The sequence below is a fragment of the Coregonus lavaretus genome (genome assembly GCF_964263955.1).
Source record: "Coregonus lavaretus genome assembly, chromosome: 6".
Lineage (NCBI taxonomy): Eukaryota > Metazoa > Chordata > Actinopteri > Salmoniformes > Salmonidae > Coregonus > Coregonus lavaretus.
Window position 1 is genome coordinate 56,281,529 of NC_139993.1, and position 21,198 is coordinate 56,302,726.

General features: G+C 44.0%; 1 protein-coding gene across 1 annotated transcript in view; it reads right to left on the minus strand.

The window, feature by feature from the left end:
* pde4ba (phosphodiesterase 4B, cAMP-specific a) overlaps window positions 1–21,198 on the minus strand; it is a 106,594-nt gene that overhangs the window by 61,306 nt on the left and 24,090 nt on the right. The gene's annotated exons all lie outside the window — the stretch shown is intronic.

Consider the following 21,198-nt stretch of genomic DNA (forward strand, 5'->3'; position numbering starts at 1 on the left):
AACATGGCCAGAAGTTATCATTAAATTCAGAGGAAAAGCATGCCTACAAGTTTGCCTACCACCTTGTTTGGTTAACATTACAGAGAAACATATAGTCTTAATAAAGCTACATTAGAGCCTTTTCTTCCTGATTTGTTTTTGTTGTAAAGAGGGGAGGAACTGAAATTCTAAACCTTGCCAAGCATTCTTATTGCACCATTGACAAACATCTGAAAAGCAATATATTGTTTCTTCTAATGCTTCACAAAAGAGGGCGGCTCAAATGTATTTCCCAAATACCCAAAACAAAAGCGCTTGTCTGTGTGGCTGACAGTGAGGGTTTGAATGCATCTGCACTGGGCTGAACCATAAGGCAGAACCATAAGGCCGAACCATAAGACTGAACCATAACACTGAACCATAAGACTGAACCATAATACTGAACCATAATGCTGAACCATAACACTGAACCATAAGGCTGAACCATAACACTGAACCATAAGACTGAACCATAAGGCTGAACTATAAGGCTGAATCATAAGGCTGAACCATAAGACTGAACCATAAGACTGAACCATAAGACTGAACCATGAGACTGAACCATAAGACTGAACCATAAGGCTGAACCATAAGGCTGAACCATAAGACTGAACCATAAGGCTGAACCATAAGCCTGAACCATAAGGCTGAACCATAAGACTGAACCATAAGGCTGAGCGGGGTTGCTGCTGGCAGGGGAATACTTGAGGGGAAAGGCAGCCTTCCACTTTATGACTGTGCTGACGTCAATGGCATAACTCAAATACTTACTGGGTGCATGCTTCCAGCTTTCAGAACCTGCTCTAGGGCAGGGCACACACCAAAATCTGACATGGAGTTTTATGAATAACTGGAGGGGAGTTATGAAGCATGAAAACACATGTTGTTTTGTTATATTTTATGATGACAACTGTGTTTTTCTGGATAGTAGATTAAGGACACAGTTTGCGTCGGCAACAAAAAATCTAAAAGTATTTCAATTGATGAAAAGTGTAAGAGATGTGTTTGTGTTTGAAGTTTAGATGCATTGGAACAATCATGACAGCATAAGACAACCCTGTGTGTGTGCTCTGAGCAGCTTGACAGCACAGACTTAATGTCAGTAAGAGTTATGGAACGCAATATTAGTCTATTACAGTCTAAGTATTACAATCCTCTGCATATGGCCTCATGGTCATATAGGTTCACTGTGTGTGTGTGTGTGTGTGTGTGTGTGTGTGTGTATGTGTGTGTCAGTGTGCACGCCTGTGTGTGCCTGTGTGTGTGTCGAACCAAAGTGAGGTCATTCTTCCAGAGAAGCTTTGAAGGTGAGTACCACAAGGACCCATAAAGTTTTCACAGTCTCACACACTCCTTGCCTGGAAACCTTCTCCTTTTGTAAATAATACAGAGGACTTTTAAGAACTACAGGCCCTGTTTTTATCACTCCTGGACTACTAACCAGTTATATGGTCAAGTGCGTCAAAAAAGGATATAGGCAAATTATAGTTGGCTCGGAACAAAGCAGCAAGCATGGCCCTTAAATGTACACAGAGGGCTAATATGTTTATTGTCTTTTGTTTATATATGGTTGTTATTTTTTTAAATCGTAAAAAAATATATAACAATTGGAAAAACACTGTTGTGTCTCCTGGTGCATCTATCCTGATCAGGTAGAATTGTTTAGGAATCCTATTCAATGTGATGGACATGATGAGTTAAAGAGCCCCCTTGTTACACAATATATTTCCTACACACACACACACACGCACACACACACACGCACGCACACACACGCGCACACACACACACACACACACACACACGCACACGCACACGCACAGACACAAAAGATTGGCGAAGTGAGACAGAAGACAGGTGTTTTCTATCTACACGGGCTGGATGTCCTTGGCACAACCAAGACGAGGCAAGCGAACAAACGCTCAGTTCCAAACCATGAAAGTCATCAATCACCCGTTAAAAAGACAAAAACAAATTCCTAGAGAGGAGATATGGTTTAAAGGTAAGTTACGCAATATTCTGAGATCTCAGGTGGACACGTACAGGGGGTGCCAGTGCTTTAATGTCATAACAAATGGACTTGCGTTGTTTATCGATAAAACTCAATTCAGATATCATTTGGCTGCACAATGCGCTCCCTCCATCACCATCACTAACCAGAAAGTTTGAAAACGTTCCTGCACCCTAAAACAGTTTCTGAAGTATGTGAAGTATTAAATCATAAATAATAGTTTGATTCAGAAGATATTCAGATAACTTCCATATGAGGACAAAAGGAAGATAGATGAAAGTGATATGAAATATTTGATAGTAACAGAAACATTATCTAAATTGTCATGATGTGCTGAATGTACAGAATGGTTGCTTGCTTTGGCCAATGCAGTACGCAAGCGCGCACACACACACAAAACGAGTAACGCTCTCATTGGATACCAAGTCGAGCAGAAAAATATTATTTCAAAGATGGAGGCCTTGGGTTGGCAGGGCAGAGGGGCGGAGCTGGGGTTTAGAAGGAAGCCGTGATATTTCACACCTTAGTTCAGAGTAAACACTACTGGAGTCAGTCAGAGACACACTGATCAGGCTGTCACATACACATACTGTACATATGCACACACACATGCATGCTTGAACGTACAGGCATGTACACACACACATGCGAACACACACACACACAAACACTCAAACACACACACACGCACACGCGAACACACACACACAAACACACGCGAACACACACACACACTCGAACACACACTTGAACACACAAACACGCACACACACACACTAGGAGTGAGATGTGTACTTGTGAGCGTATCCAGGGGAGTCTACTGTCTACATGGGCAGAAGAGGGAGGTAGTGTTATTGGCACTGGGCGGTCAGAGCAGAGCGGGGCGGATAAACACACAGGGACAACAGAGGTCAGCTCTGTGGCTTTCTGATGCACACATAACAGTTCCACTAACTACCACTGGTCATGTTTCCAGGGGATTTCTTGAGGCGTGACGCATCATGGAGATGGCAATGTTTGGACAGGCTGGGTGGTTGCCTTGGCAGCCTGGGTTTGGTTGAGACTCGGGAGGACGATGACTGGAAGTAATGGGATGTTAGTACAACATTGTCACAACATTGTCTCATAGTTGCAGCATGGCTTGTGTGGTGGCCAAGACTGACCAGGACTGGCATGACATAGTAGTGCCATACATTCAGAGAGGTGGGTAGTGTGGATCACCAGTGAAGTATGAAATGGGCCTTGCACTGAATTGAACTAGATGGCTGCCAGTCTACAAAGAGATATACCACTTTTACTTACAGTATGTTTATAACAAATAAAACACACATTACTGTAGCTACATGCAAACTAAAATGTATTTTGAAATCACTCATCAATTTGAACTTAGAGAAAAATGTTTGCTAGTTCTCAAGTACACAGAAGGTTATCTAGGGTGACTTACATAATCTGAGCTCTGCAGAAGATCTACGCAAACACAGTGAGGTGTGTGTGTGTGTGAATTCTTTCACTGAAACTAACTCTGAGGGTATACCAGTTTCATTAAAGGAACAAATAATTTACATCTGTGCCATATACAGTGGGGAGAACAAGTATTTGATACACTGCCGATTTTGCAGGTTTTCCTACTTACAAAGCATGTAGAGGTCTGTAATTCACATTGTATGATTTTTATGTAATTAATTTGCATTTTATTGCATGACATAAGTATTTGATCACCTACCAACCAGTAAGAATTCCGGCTCTCACAGACCTGTTAGTTTTTCTTTAAGAAGCCCCCCTGTTCTCCACTCATTACCTGTATTAACTGCACCTGTTTGAACTCGTTACCTGTATAAAAGACACATGTCCACACACTCAATCAAACAGACTCCAACCTCTCCACAATGGCCAAGACCAGAGAGTTGTGTAAGGACGTCAGGGATAAAATTGTAGACCTGCACAAGGCTGGGATGGGCTACAGGACAATAGGCAAGCAGCTTGGTGAGAAGGCAACAACTGTTGGTGCAATTATTAGAAAATGGAAGAAGTTCAAGATGACGGTCAATCACCCTCGGTCTGGGGCTCCATGCAAGATCTCACCTCGTGGGGCATCAATGATCATGAGGAAGGTGAGGGATCAGCCCAGAACTACACGGCAGGACCTGGTCAATGACCTGAAGAGAACTGGGACCACAGTCTCGAAGAAAACCATTAGTAGCAGACTACCCCGTCATGGATTAAAATCCTGCAGCGCACGCAAGGTCCCCCTGCTCAAGCCAGCGCATGTCCAGGCCCGTCTGAAGTTTGCCAATTACCATCTGGATGATCCAGAGGAGGAATGGGAGAAGGTCATGTGGTCTGATGAGACAGAAATATAGCTTTTTGGTCTAAACTCCACTCGCCGTGTTTGGAGGAAGAAGAAGGATGAGTACAACCCCAAGAACACCATCCCAACCGTGAAGCATGGAGGTGGAAACATCATTCTTTGGGGATGCTTTTCTGCAAAGGGGACAGGACGACTGCACCGTATTGAGGGGAGGATGGATGGGGCCATTTATCGCGAGATCTTGGCCAACAACCTCCTTCCCTCAGTAAGAGCATTGAAGATGGGTCGTGGCTGGGTCTTCCAGCATGACAACGACCCGAAACACACAGCCAGGGCAACTAAGGAGTGGCTCCGTAAGAAGCATCTCAAGGTCCTGGAGTGGCCTAGCCAGTCTCCAGACATGAACCCAATAGAAAATCTTTGGAGGGAGCTGAAAGTCTGTAATGCCCAGCGACAGCCCCGAAACCTGAAGGATCTGGAGAAGGTCTGTATGGAGGAGTGGGCCAAAATCCCTGCTGCAGTGTGTGCAAACCTGGTCAAGACCTACAGGAAACGTATGATCTCTGTAATTGCAAACAAAGGTTTCTGTACCAAATATTAAGTTCTGCTTTTCTGATGTATGCAAATTAATTACTTAAAAATCATACAATGTGATTTTCTGGATTTTTGTTTTAGATTCCGTCTCTCACAGTTGAAGTGTACCTATGATACAAATTACAGACCTCTACATGCTTTGTAAGTAGGAAAACCTGCAAAATAGGCAGTGTATCAAATACTTGTTCTCCCCACTGTAGATTGCAAAATAGCTGGGAAGAGATTTCTGATGTACCGATTCCATGGCACATGGTTTATGAACTGATACACTGGATTCAAAATGTAGAGTTTTTTTATTTACATTTTTATACAAAAGTTGCGCAACCAATAGCATGTTATAAATATGGGGGATACAACCATCCCAGCTCTGCAGATTTCGCTGCGAAGAGACAGAATCATTAGATCATTTGTTTTGGTACTGTCCATATGTAGCTTGTATTTGGTCGCAGGTTCAGGTATGGCTGAGGAATTGCAACATTTACCTGGAGCTAACGCTGCAGATAGCACTACTGGGTGATTTCAAAAGTCATAGTCAATCGATCAATTATATAATAATACTCTTAGCAAAAATGTTTATCTTTAATTTACAATATGTAGAATCTATGAGAATAGAAAGGTTCAGAACTTTTGTGAAACATCAGAGCACAGTTGTAAAATATATGTAAAATAGAAATCAAAACTGGATGGTGTTCAGAGATAGAAGGGAGGGGTTGAGTGGAGCTGAAGGATGGGACTAAAAACAAACAAAAGATAACTATTGAAAACTCTACTGTGCCCTAAAATGTATATAGTATGTATAAGCTGGAAGTAGAAGCCTAAGAGTTGTTATCCATTAGTTTACTCCAGTTAGTGGAAGGATGGTATGGTTAGGGGAAAATAATAAAGGAAAATGTATGAAAAAAATACATATAGCTGCCTTCAGAAAGTATTCAGACCCCTTGACTTCTTCCACAGTCTGTTAGGTTACAGCCTTCTTCTACAATTGATAAAATCATTTTTTCCCCACATCAATCTACACACAATACCCCATAATGACAAAGCAAAAACAGATTTTTAAACATTTGTACAAATGTATAATAAACAATTAAAAAATATATCACATTTACATAGGTTTCAGACCCTTTACTCTGTTGAAGCACCTTTGGCAGCGATTATAGCCTCAAGTCTTCTTGGGTATGACGCTACAAGCTTGGCACACCTGTATTTGGGGAGTTTCTCTCATTATTCTCTGCAGATCCTCTCAAGCTCTGTCAGGTTGGATGGGGAGCGTTGCTGCACAGCTATTTTCAGGTCTCTTCAGAGACGTTCGATCGGGTTCAAGTCCGGGCTCTGGCTGGGCCACTCAAGGACATTCAGAGACCTGTCCCGAAGCCACTCCTGCGTTATCTTGGCTGTGTGCTCAGGGTCATGTTCTGTTGGAAGGTTGAATCTTCACCCAGTCTGAGGTCCTGAGTGCTCTGGAGCAGGTTTTCATCAAGGATCTCTCAGTACTTTCCTCTGTTCATATTTGCCTCGATCCTGACTAGTCTCCCAGTTCCTGCCTCTGAAAAACATCCCCACAGCATGATGCTGCCACCACCGTGCTTCACCGTAGGGATAGTGCCAGGTTTCCTCCAGACGTGACACTTGGCATTCCGGCCAAAGAGTTAAATCTTGGTTTCATCAGACCAGAGAATCTTGTTTCTCATGGTCTGAGAGTCTTTAGGTGCCTTTTGGCAAACTCCAAGCGGGCTGTCATGTGCCTTTTACTGAGGAATGGCTTCCGTCTGGCCACTCTACCATAAAGGCCTGATTGGTGGAGTGCTGCAGAGATGGTTGTCCTTCTGGAAGGTTCTCCCATCTCCACAGAGGAACTCTGGAGCTCTGTCAGAGTGACCATCGGGTCCTTGGTCACCTCCTTGACCAAGGCCCTTCTCCCCCGTCTGCTCAGTTTGGCCGGGTGGCCAGCTCTAGGAAGAGTATTGGTGGTTCCAAACTTCTTCTATTTAAGAATGATGGTGGCCACTGTGTTCTTGGGGACCTTCAATGCTGCAGAAATGTTTTGGTACCCTTCCCCAGATCTGTGCCTCGACAGAATCCTGTCTCGGAACAATTCCTTTGACATCATGGCTTGGTTTTTGCTCTGACATGCACTGTCAACTGTGGGATCTTATATAGACAGGTGTGTGTCTTTCCAAATCATGTCCAATCAATTGAATTTACCACAGGCGGACTCCAATCAAGTTGTAGAAACATCTCAAGGATGATCAATGGAAACAGAATGCACCTGAGCTAAATGTTGAGTCTCACAGCAAAGGGTCTGAATACTTATGTAAATAAGGTATTTCTGTTTTTGTTTTTTTATACATTTGCAAAAATTTCAAAAAAACTGTTTTCGCTTTGTCATTATGAGGTATTCTGTGTAGATTGCTGAGGATTTTTTTTATTTAATCCATTTTAGAATAAGGCTGTAACGTAAAAAATTTGGAAAAAGTCAAGGGGTCTGAATACTTTCCGAAGGTTTGGACACACCTACTCATTCAAGGGTTTTTCTTTATTTTTACAATTTTCTACATTGTAGAATAACAGTGAAGACATCAAATGATAACACATATGGAATCATGTAGTAACCAAAAAAGTGTTAAACAAATCAAAATATATTTGAGATTTTAGATTCTTCAAAGTAGCCACCCTTTGCCTTGATGACAGCTTTGCCCACACTTGGCATTCTCTCAACCAGCTCCATGAGGTAGTCACCTGGAATGCATTTCAATTAACAGGTGTGCCTTGTTTAAAGTTAATTGTGGAATTTCTTTCCTTCTTAATGTGTTTGAGCCAATCAGTTGTGTTGTGACAAGGTAGGGTTTGTATACTGAATATTTGGTGAAAAACCAAGTTCATATTATGTCAAGAACAGCTCAAATAAGCAAAGCGAAACAATAGTCCATCATTACTTTAAGACATGAAGATCAGTCAATACGGAACATTTCAAGAACTTTGAACGTTTCTTCAAGTGCAGTCGCAAAAACCATCAAGCGCTATGATGAAACTGGCTCTCATGAGGACTGCCACAGGAAAGGAAGACCCAGAGTTACCTCTGCTGCAGAGGATAAATTCATCAGAGTTACCAATCTCAGAAATTGCAGCCCAAATAAATGCTTCAAAGAGTTCAAGCCACAGACACACCTCAACATCAACTATTCAGAGGAGACTGCGTGAATTGCTGCAAAGCAACCACTACTAAAGGACACCAATAATAAGAAGAGACTTGCTTAGGCCAAGAAACACGAGCAATGGACATTAGACCGGTGGAAATCTGTCCTTTGGTCTGATGAGTCCAAGATTTTTGGTTCCAACCACTGTGTCTTTGTGAGACGCAGAGTAGGTGAACGGATGATCTCTGCATGTGTTGTTCCCACCATGAAGCATGGAGAAGGAAGTGTGATGGTGTGGGGGTGCTTTGCTGGTGACACTGTTGACAATTTATTTAGAATTCAAGGCAGACTTAACCAGCATGGCTACCACAGCATTCTGCAGCGATACACCATCCCATCTGGTTTGGGCTTAGTGGGACTATAATTTGTTTTTCAACAGGACAATGACCCAACACACCTCCAGGCTGTGTAAGGGCTATTTGACCAAGAAGGAGAGTGATGGAGTGCTGCATCAGATGACCTGGCCTCCACAATCACCCGACCTCAACACAATTTAGATTGTTTGGGATGAGTTGGACCGCAGAGTGAAGGAAAAGCAGCCAACAAGTGCTCAGCATATGTGGGAACTCCTTCAAGAATGTTGGAAAAGCATTCCAGGTGAAGCTGGTTGAGATAATTCCAAGAGTGTGCAAAGCTGTCATCAAGACAAAGAAAGGGTGGCTACTTTGAAGAATCGAAAATCTAAAATATATTTTGATTTGTTTGACACTTTTTTGGTTACTACATGATTCCATCATCATTTCATAGTTTTGATGTCTTCACTATTATTCTACAATGCAGAAAATACTAAAACAATTAAGAAAAACCATTGAATGAGTAGGTGTGTCCAAACTTTTGACTGGTACTGTATATTTTCAAATAATATATGGGGGATTGGAAATTATGCAGACAATTACATTGATGAAAGCCACAATATATCTGCAATATTAAAGCTGATCTAACCCCTACATTTTTTTTTTTTATGTAAAAAATACTCTGAGGGTGACAAGGACATCAGACCTGGTACCCACATACCTAAAAGAGAGAGTGCGGGAGAGAGAGATATATACAGCTGTGGAAAAAATTTAATCAGCATCTCTACATGTATGACAGCCATTCCATTCCAGTGTCTGTTGAATTCCAACACAGGCACACCTCATTCTACTGAATTAGGTACTGATTAGGTGATCACATGAACCAAATCTTATTTAACGAGGAAAAGTATAAAAACCACTGCTGTGGTCATCACTATCCTCTTGCAATAGGACCAGCAGGATGGCAAAAACTGTGCTAATAGTACCTCAAAAGTAATATTAATCAAAAAATAACTATTGACCATGCCAAAAGAGTTGAAAAGGAAAGTTTTGAGTGAGGAAAAGAAGGGTTCAATTCTGGCTTTACTGGCAGAGGGATACAGTGAGCGTCAGGTTGCTTCCATCCTTAACATTTCAAAGACGGCGGTTCATAAGAACAAGGTCAAGCAGCAGACATTGGGGACAACAAAGCTACAGACCGGCAGAGTGCGAAAACGACTCTCTACTGACCGGGATGACCGCCAACTCTTTCGAATGTCACTCAACAACCGTAGGATGACATCAAGTGACCTACAAAAAGAATGGCAAACGGCAGCTGGGGTGAAGAGCACAGCGAGGATGGTTCGAAACAGGCTCCTAGGGGCAGGGCTGAAGTCGTGCAAAGCTAGAAAAAAGCCTTTCATCAATGAGAAGCAAAGAAGAGCCAGGCTGAGGTTTGCAAAAGGATTGGACCATAGAGGACTGGAGTAAGGTCATACATTTTCAGCTTTGCCCAACACCTGGTCGTCTAATGGTTAGACGGAGACCTGGAGAGGCCTACAAGCCACAGTGTCTCGCACCCACTGTGAAATTTGGTGGAGGATCGGTGATGATCTGGGGGTGCTTCAGCAAGGCTGGAATCGGGCAGATTTGTCTTTGTGAAGGACACATGAATCAAGCCACGTACAAGGTTGTCCTGGAAGAAAACTTGCTTCCTTTTGCTCTGACATTGTTCCCCAACTCTGAGGATTGGTTTTTCCAGCAGGACAATGTGCCATGCCACACAGCCAGGTCAATCAACGTGTGGATGGAAGACCACCAGATCAAGACCCTGTCATGGCCAGCCCAATCTCCAGACCTGAACCCCATTGAAAACTTCTGGAATGTGATCAAGAGGAAGATGGATGGTCACAAGCCATCAAACAAAGCCGAGCTGCTTGAATTTTTGCGCCAGGAGTGGCATAAAGTCACCCAACATCAATGTGAAAGACTGGTGGAGAGCATGCAAAGACACATGAAAGCTCTGATTGAAAATCAGGGTTATTCCACCAAATATTGATTTCTGAACTCTTCCTAAGTTAAAACATTACTATTGTGTTGTTTAAAAATGAACATTAACTTATTTTCTTTGCATTAATCGAGGTCTGACAACACTGCATCTTTTTTGTTATTTTGACCAGTTGTCATTTTCTGCAAATAAATGCTCTAAATGACAATATCTTTATTTGGAATTTGGGAGAAATGTTGTCAGTAGTTTATAGAATAAAACAAAAATGTTATTTTTACCCAAAAACATACCTATAAATAGTAAAACCAGAGAAACTGATAATTTTGCAGTGGTCTCTTAATTATTTCCGCAGCTGTATATATATAGAGAGAGAGAGTCAGAGAGAGAGAGAGTCAGAGAGCGAGAGAGAGGGGAGAGAGAAGGAGAGAGAAAAAGAGGGAGAGAGAGAAAGAGAGGGAGAGCGAGTCAGAGAGAGAGAGGGGAGAGAGAGAGAGGGTGGTTGGCCTCACCCTACTAGAATCTGAAGTCAAATGTCTTCTGTTTGCTGACGATCTGGTGCTTTTGTCACCAACCAAGGAGGGCCTACAGCAGCACCTAGATCTTCTGCACAGATTCTGTCAGACCTGGGCCCTGACAGTAAATCTCAGTAAGACAAAAATAATGGTGTTCCAAAAAAGGTCCAGTTGCCAGGACCACAAATACAAATTCCATCTAGACACCGTTGCCCTAGAGCACACAAAAAACTATACATACCTCGGCCTAAACATCAGCGCCACAGGTAACTTCCACAAAGCTGTGAACGATCTGAGAGACAAGGCAAGAAGGGCCTTCTATGCCATCAAAAGGAACATAAAATTTGACATACCAATTAGGATCTGGCTAAAAATACTTGAATCAGTTATAGAACCCATTGCCCTTTATGGTTCTGAGGTCTGGGGTCCGCTCACCAACCAAGAATTCACAAAATGGGACAAACACCAAATTGAGACTCTGCATGCAGAATTCTGCAAAAACATCCTCCGTGTACAACGTAAAACACCAAATAATGCATGCAGAGCAGAATTAGGCCAATACCCACTAATTATCAAAATCCAGAAAAGAGCCGTTAAATTCTATAACCACTTAAAAGGAAGCGATTCCCAAACCTTCCATAACAAAGCCATCACCTACAGAGAGATGAACTTGGAGAAGAGTCCCCTAAGTAAGCTTGTCCTGGGGCTCTGTTCACAAACACAAACAGACCCCACACAGCCCCAGGACAACAACAACAACAACACAACTAGACCCAACCAAATCATGAGAAAACAAAAAGAGAATTACTTGACACATTGGAAAGAACAAACAAAAAAACAGAGCAAACTAGAATGCTATTTGGCCCTAAACAGAGAGTACACAGTGGCAGAATACTTGACCACTGTGACTGACCCAAACTTAAGGAAAGCTTTGACTATGTACAGACTCAGTGAGCATAGCCTTGCTATTGAGAAAGGCCGCCGTAGGCAGACCTGGCTCTCAAGAGAAGACAGGCTATGTGCACACTGCCCACAAAATGAGGTGGAAACTGAGCTGCACTTCCTAACCTCCTGCCAAATGTATGACCATATTAGAGACACATATTTCCCTCAGATTACAGCGATCCACAAAGAATTCGAAAACAACCCCAATTTTGATAAACTCCCTTATCTACTGGGTGAAAAACCACAGTGTGCCATCACAGCTGCAAGATTTGTGACCTGTTGCCACAAGAAAAGGGCAACCAGTGAAGAACAAACACCATTGTAAATACAACCCATATTTATGTTTATTTATTTTCCCATTTGTACTTTAACTATTTGCACATTGTTACAACACTGTATATATACATAATATGACATTTGAAATGTCTTTATTCTTTTGAAACTTCTGAGTGTAATGTTTACTGTTAATATTTATTGTTTATTTCACTTTTGTTTACTATCTACTTCACTTGCTTTGGCAATGTTAACACACGTTTCCCATGCCAATAAAGCCCTTAAATTGAAATTGAATTGAAATTGAATTGAATTGAAATTGAATTGAATTGAATTGAGAGAGAGAGAGAGAGAGAGAGAGAGAGAGAGAGAGAGGGGGGAGAGAGAAGGAGAGAGAAAAAGAGCGAGAGAGAGAGAAAGAGAGGGAGAGCGAGTCAGAGAGAGAGAGGGTAGAGAGAGAGAGAGAGAGAGAGAGAGAGAGAGAGAGAGAGAGAGAGAGAGAGAGAGAGAGAGAGAGAGAGAGAGAGAGAGAGAGAGAGAGTATCTCAGTTCAGCACAGAGGAAATAAAAAAAGCACATTCTCTCTCAGCAATGAGAAAACAAGCCATAGGTCAATAAACAGTTCGTGTGAGAAGAAAAACAGCAGCCATTTTGGGATCAGTCACGGACAGTCATGGCAACAGACTAGCAGAGGTGTTTGAGTGATACTGTGGACAAAACAGAGGAATCAGAAGTGAGTGGTGTGACTGTGAAATAACTCTGGGTTAGGTTCTGGTTGTCCAGACAGGTCCTACAGACATCTAGCTTAGGTCTACTGCCAATAGAGTACCATACCTCCAGGCCTGCACCAACACAGACTGAGTGGCCTGGTACACAAAGACAGTTACATCCCTTAGGCTACAATACAGTCCACTTATCTGGTGAGTCAGAGTATGCGTTAATCATACGCACACAAACTGGCATTCAAGCTGTAATACATTTGTACATTTTTGAGTTGTGAAATATATGCCAATGTCAATGACTTAAATGTGTGAGTGTTCTAGGAAAACATTCTGATGTTTGTTGCATCCCTCAATGACGTGACAGTTAGTGACACACACACACACACACACACGTACAGTATCTTTGATTATAAAGTACAGCACCTTCCAGCTTCCTGTAGATTTCTCACAATATATTCTCTCAGTGGTTTCACTGTGACTACATGTCCCAGAAACACACATCTGTACTCCTGAGAAAAAAATGACATCTTACCTAACAAAAACGTAGCCAATTCTCTGTCAACCCTCTGTCTGTAATGATGACATATATGCACTCTATAAATCAAATCAAATCAAATGTATTGGTCACATACACATGGTTAGCAGATGTTATTGCGAGTGTAGCGAAATGCTTATGCTTCTAGTTCCGACAGTGCAGCAATATCTAGCAAGTAATATCTAACAGTTCACAACAAAAACCTAATACACACAAATCTAAGTAAAGGAATGGAATAAGAATATATAAATATATGGATGAGCAATGTCATTATCAGAGTGGCATAGGCTAAGATGCAATAGATAGTATAGAATACAGTATATACATATGAGATGGGTAATGCAAGATATGTAAACATTATTAAAGTGGCATTATTCAAGTTACTAGTGTTCCATTTATTAAAGTGGCCAGTGATTTTCAAGTCTGTATGTAGGCAGCAGCCTCTCTGTGCCAGTGATGGCTGTTTAACAGTCTGATGGCCTTGAGATAGAAGCTGTTTTTCAGTCTCTCGGTCCCAGCTTTGATGCACTTGTACTGACCTCGCCTTCTGGATGATAGCGGGGTGAACAGGCAGTGGCTCGGGTGGTAGTTGTCCTTGATAATCTTTTTGGCCTTCCTGTGACATCAGGTGCTGTAGGTGTCCTGGAGGGCAGGTAGTTTGCCCCCGGTGATGCGTTGGGCAGACCGTACCACCCTCTGGAGAGCCCTGCGGTTGTGGGCGGTGCAGTTGCCGTACCAGGCAGTGATACAGCCCGACAGGATGCTCTCAATTGTGCATCTGTAAAAGTTTGTGAGGGTTTTAGTTGACAGGCCAAATTTAGGTGACGCTGTTGCGCCTTCCACATACGTCTCGTGTCTGAGCCGTTGAATTGCAACTCCACTTTGTCTTGATATTGACGTTTTGCCTGTTTGATTGCCTTGCGGAGGGAACGACCACTCTGTTTGTATTCTGCCATATTCCCCGTCACCTTGCCATGGTTAAATGCAGTGGTTCATGGTTTCAGTTTTTCGCGAATGCTGCCATCTATCCACGGTTTCTGATTAGGGCAGGTTTTAATAGTCACAGTGGGTACGACATCTCCTATACACTTTATAAACTCCTTATAAACCCACTCACCGAGTCAGCGTATACGTCTATATTATTCTCAGAGGCTACCCGGGAACATATCCCAGTCCATGTGATCAAAACAATCTTGAATCGTAGATTCCGATTGGTCAGACCAGTGTTGAATAGTTCTAAGCACGGGTGCTTCCTGTATGAGTTCCTGCCTATAGGAACGGAGGAGCAAAATGGAGTCGTAGTCAGATTTGCCAAAAGGAGGGCGGGGGTGAGCCTTGTATGCATCGTGGAAATTAGTATAACAATGGTCCAGCGTTTTTCCAGCGCGAGTGCTACAGTCAATATGCTGATAGAATTTAGGTAGCCTTTTTCTCAAATTTGCTTTGTTAAAATCCCCAGCTACAATAAATGCAGCCTCAGGATATGTGGTTTCCAGTTTGCATAAAGTCCAGTGGAGTTCCTTGAGGGCCGTCGTGGTATCGGCTTGAGGGGGGATATACACGGCCGTGACTATAACCAAAGAGATTTATCTTGGGAGATAATACGGTCGGCATTTGATTGTGAGGAATTCTAGGTCAGGTGAACAAAATGACTTGAGTTCCTGTATGTTGTTACAATTACACCATGAGTCGTTAGTCATGAAGCATATCCCCCCACCCTTCTTCTTCCCGGAGAGATGTTTATTCCTGTCGGTGCGATGTACTGAGAACCCAGATGGCTGTATGGATGGGGACAGTATATCCCAAGAGAGCGCATGTTTCCGTGAAACAGAGTATGTTACAATCCCTGATGTCTCTCTGGAAAGCAACCCTTGCCCTGATATCGTGGACTTTGTTGTCTAGGGACTGGACATTAGCGAGTAATATGCTCGGAAGCGATGGGTGGTGTGCGCGCCTCCTCCGGCTCCCACTCCTCTGGCGGCGTTGTTTTGGGTCGGCCTCTGGAATCAGTTCAAATGCCCTGGGTGGTGCGAACAAAGGATCCACTTCGAGAAAGTCGTTTTCCTGGTCGTAGTGCTGGTAAGTTGACACCGCTCTGATATCCAATAGTTCTTCCCGGCTGTATGTAATAACACTTAAGATTTGGTGGGCTAACAATGTAAGAAATAATAAATAAAAAAAACAAAATACTGCAAAGTTTCCTAAGGACTAGAAGCGAGGCAGCCCTCTCTGTCGGCTCCATCTTGTTGGTGGCCATGAGAGGTTTTAGCAGTGTTATGTCATGCTGTGAGAGGCAGTGATGTGTGTGACGCACAGCGGGCCAATCCCATTCATTGTGTCTCTGTCAGGAACTCATTTGTGTCATTTTATTTAGTTTTATTTATTTGAAAAATAAATCTAAATAAACGTAATTTGCGAGTGCTGGTCGTCTTCTTCATAACTGACTGACTGACTGTTAACCCTGCTAAACCTTTAGTGTCTGTGGTAGGTCTTTGTTGAATATTCAGTTACGTTTATTTTATTTGCACCAAAGAAAACAAGTGATAAACAACAATACAGATAAAACAACAAAAAAACAGTGTGCAGGTGTGGTTGGAAGCCCAAGGGCTTATATAAAAACCACACCCCAAAAAAACTATATACAATACATAAGTACAAAAATAAAAAAAGGTTGTTAAAACAGATAACAAAAATGATTAATTATAAATGTATACATTTATTGATCAGTCATCACAAAAATATATATATAAATGTGTGTGTGCATGTGAGTGTGTGAGAGTTAGGCTACAGAATATGGAGGAGATTACTGAGTAGTTTGGTTCATCAGGCTGACCCCCAGTCTCCATGGAGGAGATTACTGAGTAGTTTGGTTCATCAGGCTGACTCCCAGTCTCCATGGAGGAGATTACTGAGTAGTTTGGTTCATCAGGCTGACCCCCAGTCTTCATGGAGGAGATTACTGAGTAGTTTGGTTCATCAGGCTGACCCCCAGTCTCCATGGAGGAGATTACTGAGTAGTTTGGTTCATCAGGCTGACCCCCAGTCTTCATGGAGGAGATTACTGAGTAGTTTGGTTCATCAGGCTGACCCCCAGTCTCCATGGAGGAGATTACTGAGTAGTTTGGTTCATCAGGCTGACCCCCAGTCTTCATGGAGGAGATTACTGAGTAGTTTGGTTCATCAGGCTGACCCCCAGTCTCCATGGAGGAGATTACTGAGTAGTTTGGTTCATCAGGCTGACCCCCAGTCTCCATGGAGGAGATTACTGAGTAGTTTGGTTCATCAGGCTGACCCCCAGTCTTCATGGAGGAGATTACTGAGTAGTTTGGTTCATCAGGCTGACCCCCAGTCTCCATGGAGGAGATTACTGAGTAGTTTGGTTCATCAGGCTGACCCCCAGTCTTCATGGAGGAGATTACTGAGTAGTTTGGTTCATCAGGCTGACCCCCAGTCTCCATGGAGGAGATTACTGAGTAGTTTGGTTCATCAGGCTGACCCCCAGTCTCCATGGAGGAGATTACTGAGTAGTTTGGTTCATCAGGCTGACCCCCAGTCTTCATGGAGGAGATTACTGAGTAGTTTGGTTCATCAGGCTGACCCCCAGTCTCCATGGAGGAGATTACTGAGTAGTTTGGTTCATCAGGCTGACTCCCAGTCTCCATGGAGGAGATTACTGAGTAGTTTGGTTCATCAGGCTGACCCCCAGTCTCCATGGAGGAGATTACTGAGTAGTTTGGTTCATCAGGCTGACCCCCAGTCTTCATGGAGGAGATTACTGAGTAGTTTGGTTCATCAGGCTGACTCCCAGTCTCCATGGAGGAGATTACTGAGTAGTTTGGTTCATCAGGCTGACTCCCAGTCTCCATGGAGGAGATTACTGAGTAGTTTGGTTCATCAGGCTGACCCCCAGTCTTCATGGAGGAGATTACTGAGTAGTTTGGTTCATCAGGCTGACCCCCAGTCTCCATGGAGGAGATTACTGAGTAGTTTGGTTCATCAGGCTGACCCCCAGTCTTCATGGAGGAGATTACTGAGTAGTTTGGTTCATCAGGCTGACCCCCAGTCTCCATGGAGGAGATTACTGAGTAGTTTGGTTCATCAGGCTGACCCCCAGTCTTCATGGAGGAGATTACTGAGTAGTTTGGTTCATCAGGCTGACCCCCAGTCTCCATGGAGGAGATTACTGAGTAGTTTGGTTCATCAGGCTGACCCCCAGTCTCCATGGAGGAGATTACTGAGTAGTTTGGTTCATCAGGCTGACTCCCAGTCTCCATGGAGGAGATTACTGAGTAGTTTGGTTCATCAGGCTGACCCCCAGTCTCCATGGAGGAGATTACTGAGTAGTTTGGTTCATCAGGCTGACTCCCAGTCTCCATGGAGGAGATTACTGAGTAGTTTGGTTCATCAGGCTGACCCCCAGTCTCCATGGAGGAGATTACTGAGTAGTTTGGTTCATCAGGCTGACCCCCAGTCTCCATGGAGGAGATTACTGAGTAGTTTGGTTCATCAGGCTGACTCCCAGTCTCCATGGAGGAGATTACTGAGTAGTTTGGTTCATCAGGCTGACCCCCAGTCTTCATGGAGGAGATTACTGAGTAGTTTGGTTCATCAGGCTGACCCCCAGTCTCCATGGAGGAGATTACTGAGTAGTTTGGTTCATCAGGCTGACCCCCAGTCTTCATGGAGGAGATTACTGAGTAGTTTGGTTCATCAGGCTGACTCCCAGTCTCCATGGAGGAGATTACTGAGTAGTTTGGTTCATCAGGCTGACCCCCAGTCTTCATGGAGGAGATTACTGAGTAGTTTGGTTCATCAGGCTGACCCCCAGTCTCCATGGAGGAGATTACTGAGTAGTTTGGTTCATCAGGCTGACCCCCAGTCTCCATGGAGGAGATTACTGAGTAGTTTGGTTCATCAGGCTGACCCCCAGTCTCCATGGAGGAGATTACTGAGTAGTTTGGTTCATCAGGCTGACCCCCAGTCTCCATGGAGGAGATTACTGAGTAGTTTGGTTCATCAGGCTGACCCCCAGTCTCCATGGAGGAGATTACTGAGTAGTTTGGTTCATCAGGCTGACCCCCAGTCTCCATGGAGGAGATTACTGAGTAGTTTGGTTCATCAGGCTGACCCCCAGTCTCCATGGAGGAGATTACTGAGTAGTTTGGTTCATCAGGCTGACCCCCAGTCTTCATGGAGGAGATTACTGAGTAGTTTGGTTCATCAGGCTGACCCCCAGTCTCCATGGAGGAGATTACTGAGTAGTTTGGTTCATCAGGCTGACCCCCAGTCTCCATGGAGGAGATTACTGAGTAGTTTGGTTCATCAGGCTGACCCCCAGTCTCCATGGAGGAGATTACTGAGTAGTTTGGTTCATCAGGCTGACCCCCAGTCTTCATGGAGGAGATTACTGAGTAGTTTGGTTCATCAGGCTGACCCCCAGTCTTCATGGAGGAGATTACTGAGTAGTTTGGTTCATCAGGCTGACCCCCAGTCTCCATGGAGGAGATTACTGAGTAGTTTGGTTCATCAGGCTGACCCCCAGTCTCCATGGAGGAGATTACTGAGTAGTTTGGTTCATCAGGCTGACCCCCAGTCTCCATGGAGGAGATTACTGAGTAGTTTGGTTCATCAGGCTGACCCCCAGTCTCCATGGAGGAGATTACTGAGTAGTTTGGTTCATCAGGCTGACCCCCAGTCTCCATGGAGGAGATTACTGAGTAGTTTGGTTCATCAGGCTGACCCCCAGTCTTCATGGAGGAGATTACTGAGTAGTTTGGTTCATCAGGCTGACCCCCAGTCTTCATGGAGGAGATTACTGAGTAGTTTGGTTCATCAGGCTGACCCCCAGTCTCCATGGAGGAGATTACTGAGTAGTTTGGTTCATCAGGCTGACCCCCAGTCTCCATGGAGGAGATTACTGAGTAGTTTGGTTCATCAGGCTGACCCCCAGTCTCCATGGAGGAGATTACTGAGTAGTTTGGTTCATCAGGCTGACCCCCAGTCTCCATGGAGGAGATTACTGAGTAGTTTGGTTCATCAGGCTGACCCCCAGTCTCCATGGAGGAGATTACTGAGTAGTTTGGTTCATCAGGCTGACCCCCAGTCTCCATGGAGGAGATTACTGAGTAGTTTGGTTCATCAGGCTGACCCCCAGTCTCCATGGAGGAGATTACTGAGTAGTTTGGTTCATCAGGCTGACCCCCAGTCTTCATGGAGGAGATTACTGAGTAGTTTGGTTCATCAGGCTGACCCCCAGTCTCCATGGAGGAGATTACTGAGTAGTTTGGTTCATCAGGCTGACCCCCAGTCTCCATGGAGGAGATTACTGAGTAGTTTGGTTCATCAGGCTGACCCCCAGTCTCCATGGAGGAGATTACTGAGTAGTTTGGTTCATCAGGCTGACCCCCAGTCTCCATGGAGGAGATTACTGAGTAGTTTGGTTCATCAGGCTGACCCCCAGTCTCCATGGAGGAGATTACTGAGTAGTTTGGTTCATCAGGCTGACCCCCAGTCTCCATGGAGGAGATTACTGAGTAGTTTGGTTCATCAGGCTGACCCCCAGTCTTCATGGAGGAGATTACTGAGTAGTTTGGTTCATCAGGCTGACCCCCAGTCTCCATGGAGGAGATTACTGAGTAGTTTGGTTCATCAGGCTGACCCCCAGTCTCCATGGAGGAGATTACTGAGTAGTTTGGTTCATCAGGCTGACCCCCAGTCTTCATGGAGGAGATTACTGAGTAGTTTGGTTCATCAGGCTGACCCCCAGTCTCCATGGAGGAGATTACTGAGTAGTTTGGTTCATCAGGCTGACCCCCAGTGTCCATGGAGGAGATTACTGAGTAGTTTGGTTCATCAGGCTGACTCCCAGTCTTCATGGAGGAGATTACTGAGTAGTTTGGTTCATCAGGCTGACCCCCAGTCTCCATGGAGGAGATTACTGAGTAGTTTGGTTCATCAGGCTGACCCCCAGTCTTCATGGAGGAGATTACTGAGTAGTTTGGTTCATCAGGCTGACCCCCAGCCTTCATGGAGGAGATTACTGAGTAGTTTGGTTCATCAGGCTGACTCCCAGTCTTCATGGAGGAGATTACTGAGTAGTTTGGTTCATCAGGCTGACCCCCTGTCTTCATGGAGGAGATTACTGAGTAGTTTGGTTCATCAGGCTGACCCCCAGTCTTCATGGAGGAGATTACTGAGTAGTTTGGTTCATCAGGCTGACTCCCAGTCTTCATGGAGGAGATTACTGAGTAGTTTGGTTCATCAGGCTGACCCCCAGTCTCCATGGAGGAGATTACTGAGTAGTTTGGTTCATCAGGCTGACCCCCAGTCTTCATGGAGGAGATACTGAGTAGTTTGGTTCATCAGGCTGACCCCCAGCCTTCATGGAGGAGATTACTGAGTAGTTTGGTTCATCAGGCTGACCCCCAGTCTTCTCTTGAAGTTATTGAGGGATGATGATGTTTTGGCAATGTGAAGATAAGAATTCCAGAGTATGGTACCTCTGTATCTGATAGAGAATTGACTATGTGAGGTGCGGCAGTGGGGAGGGTGAAGGTTATAGCAGTGTCTTGTGATATATAGATGGATTTCAGAATTAACCTGGAAGAATCCATTGAAAGGTAAACTGTCTGGGAGGTATGAGTATTTGTAGATGAAAGTGCATAATTAACGTACATTAATGTTGTAAATAGACAAGATATTGAGTTTCTTAAACAAAGGTGCAGATAGAGCCAGGTAATTAGAGGTGGCTAGTCTTGAACATGTATTTTGTATGATGAGTAATTTGTGTAGGTAGGAGGCATATGT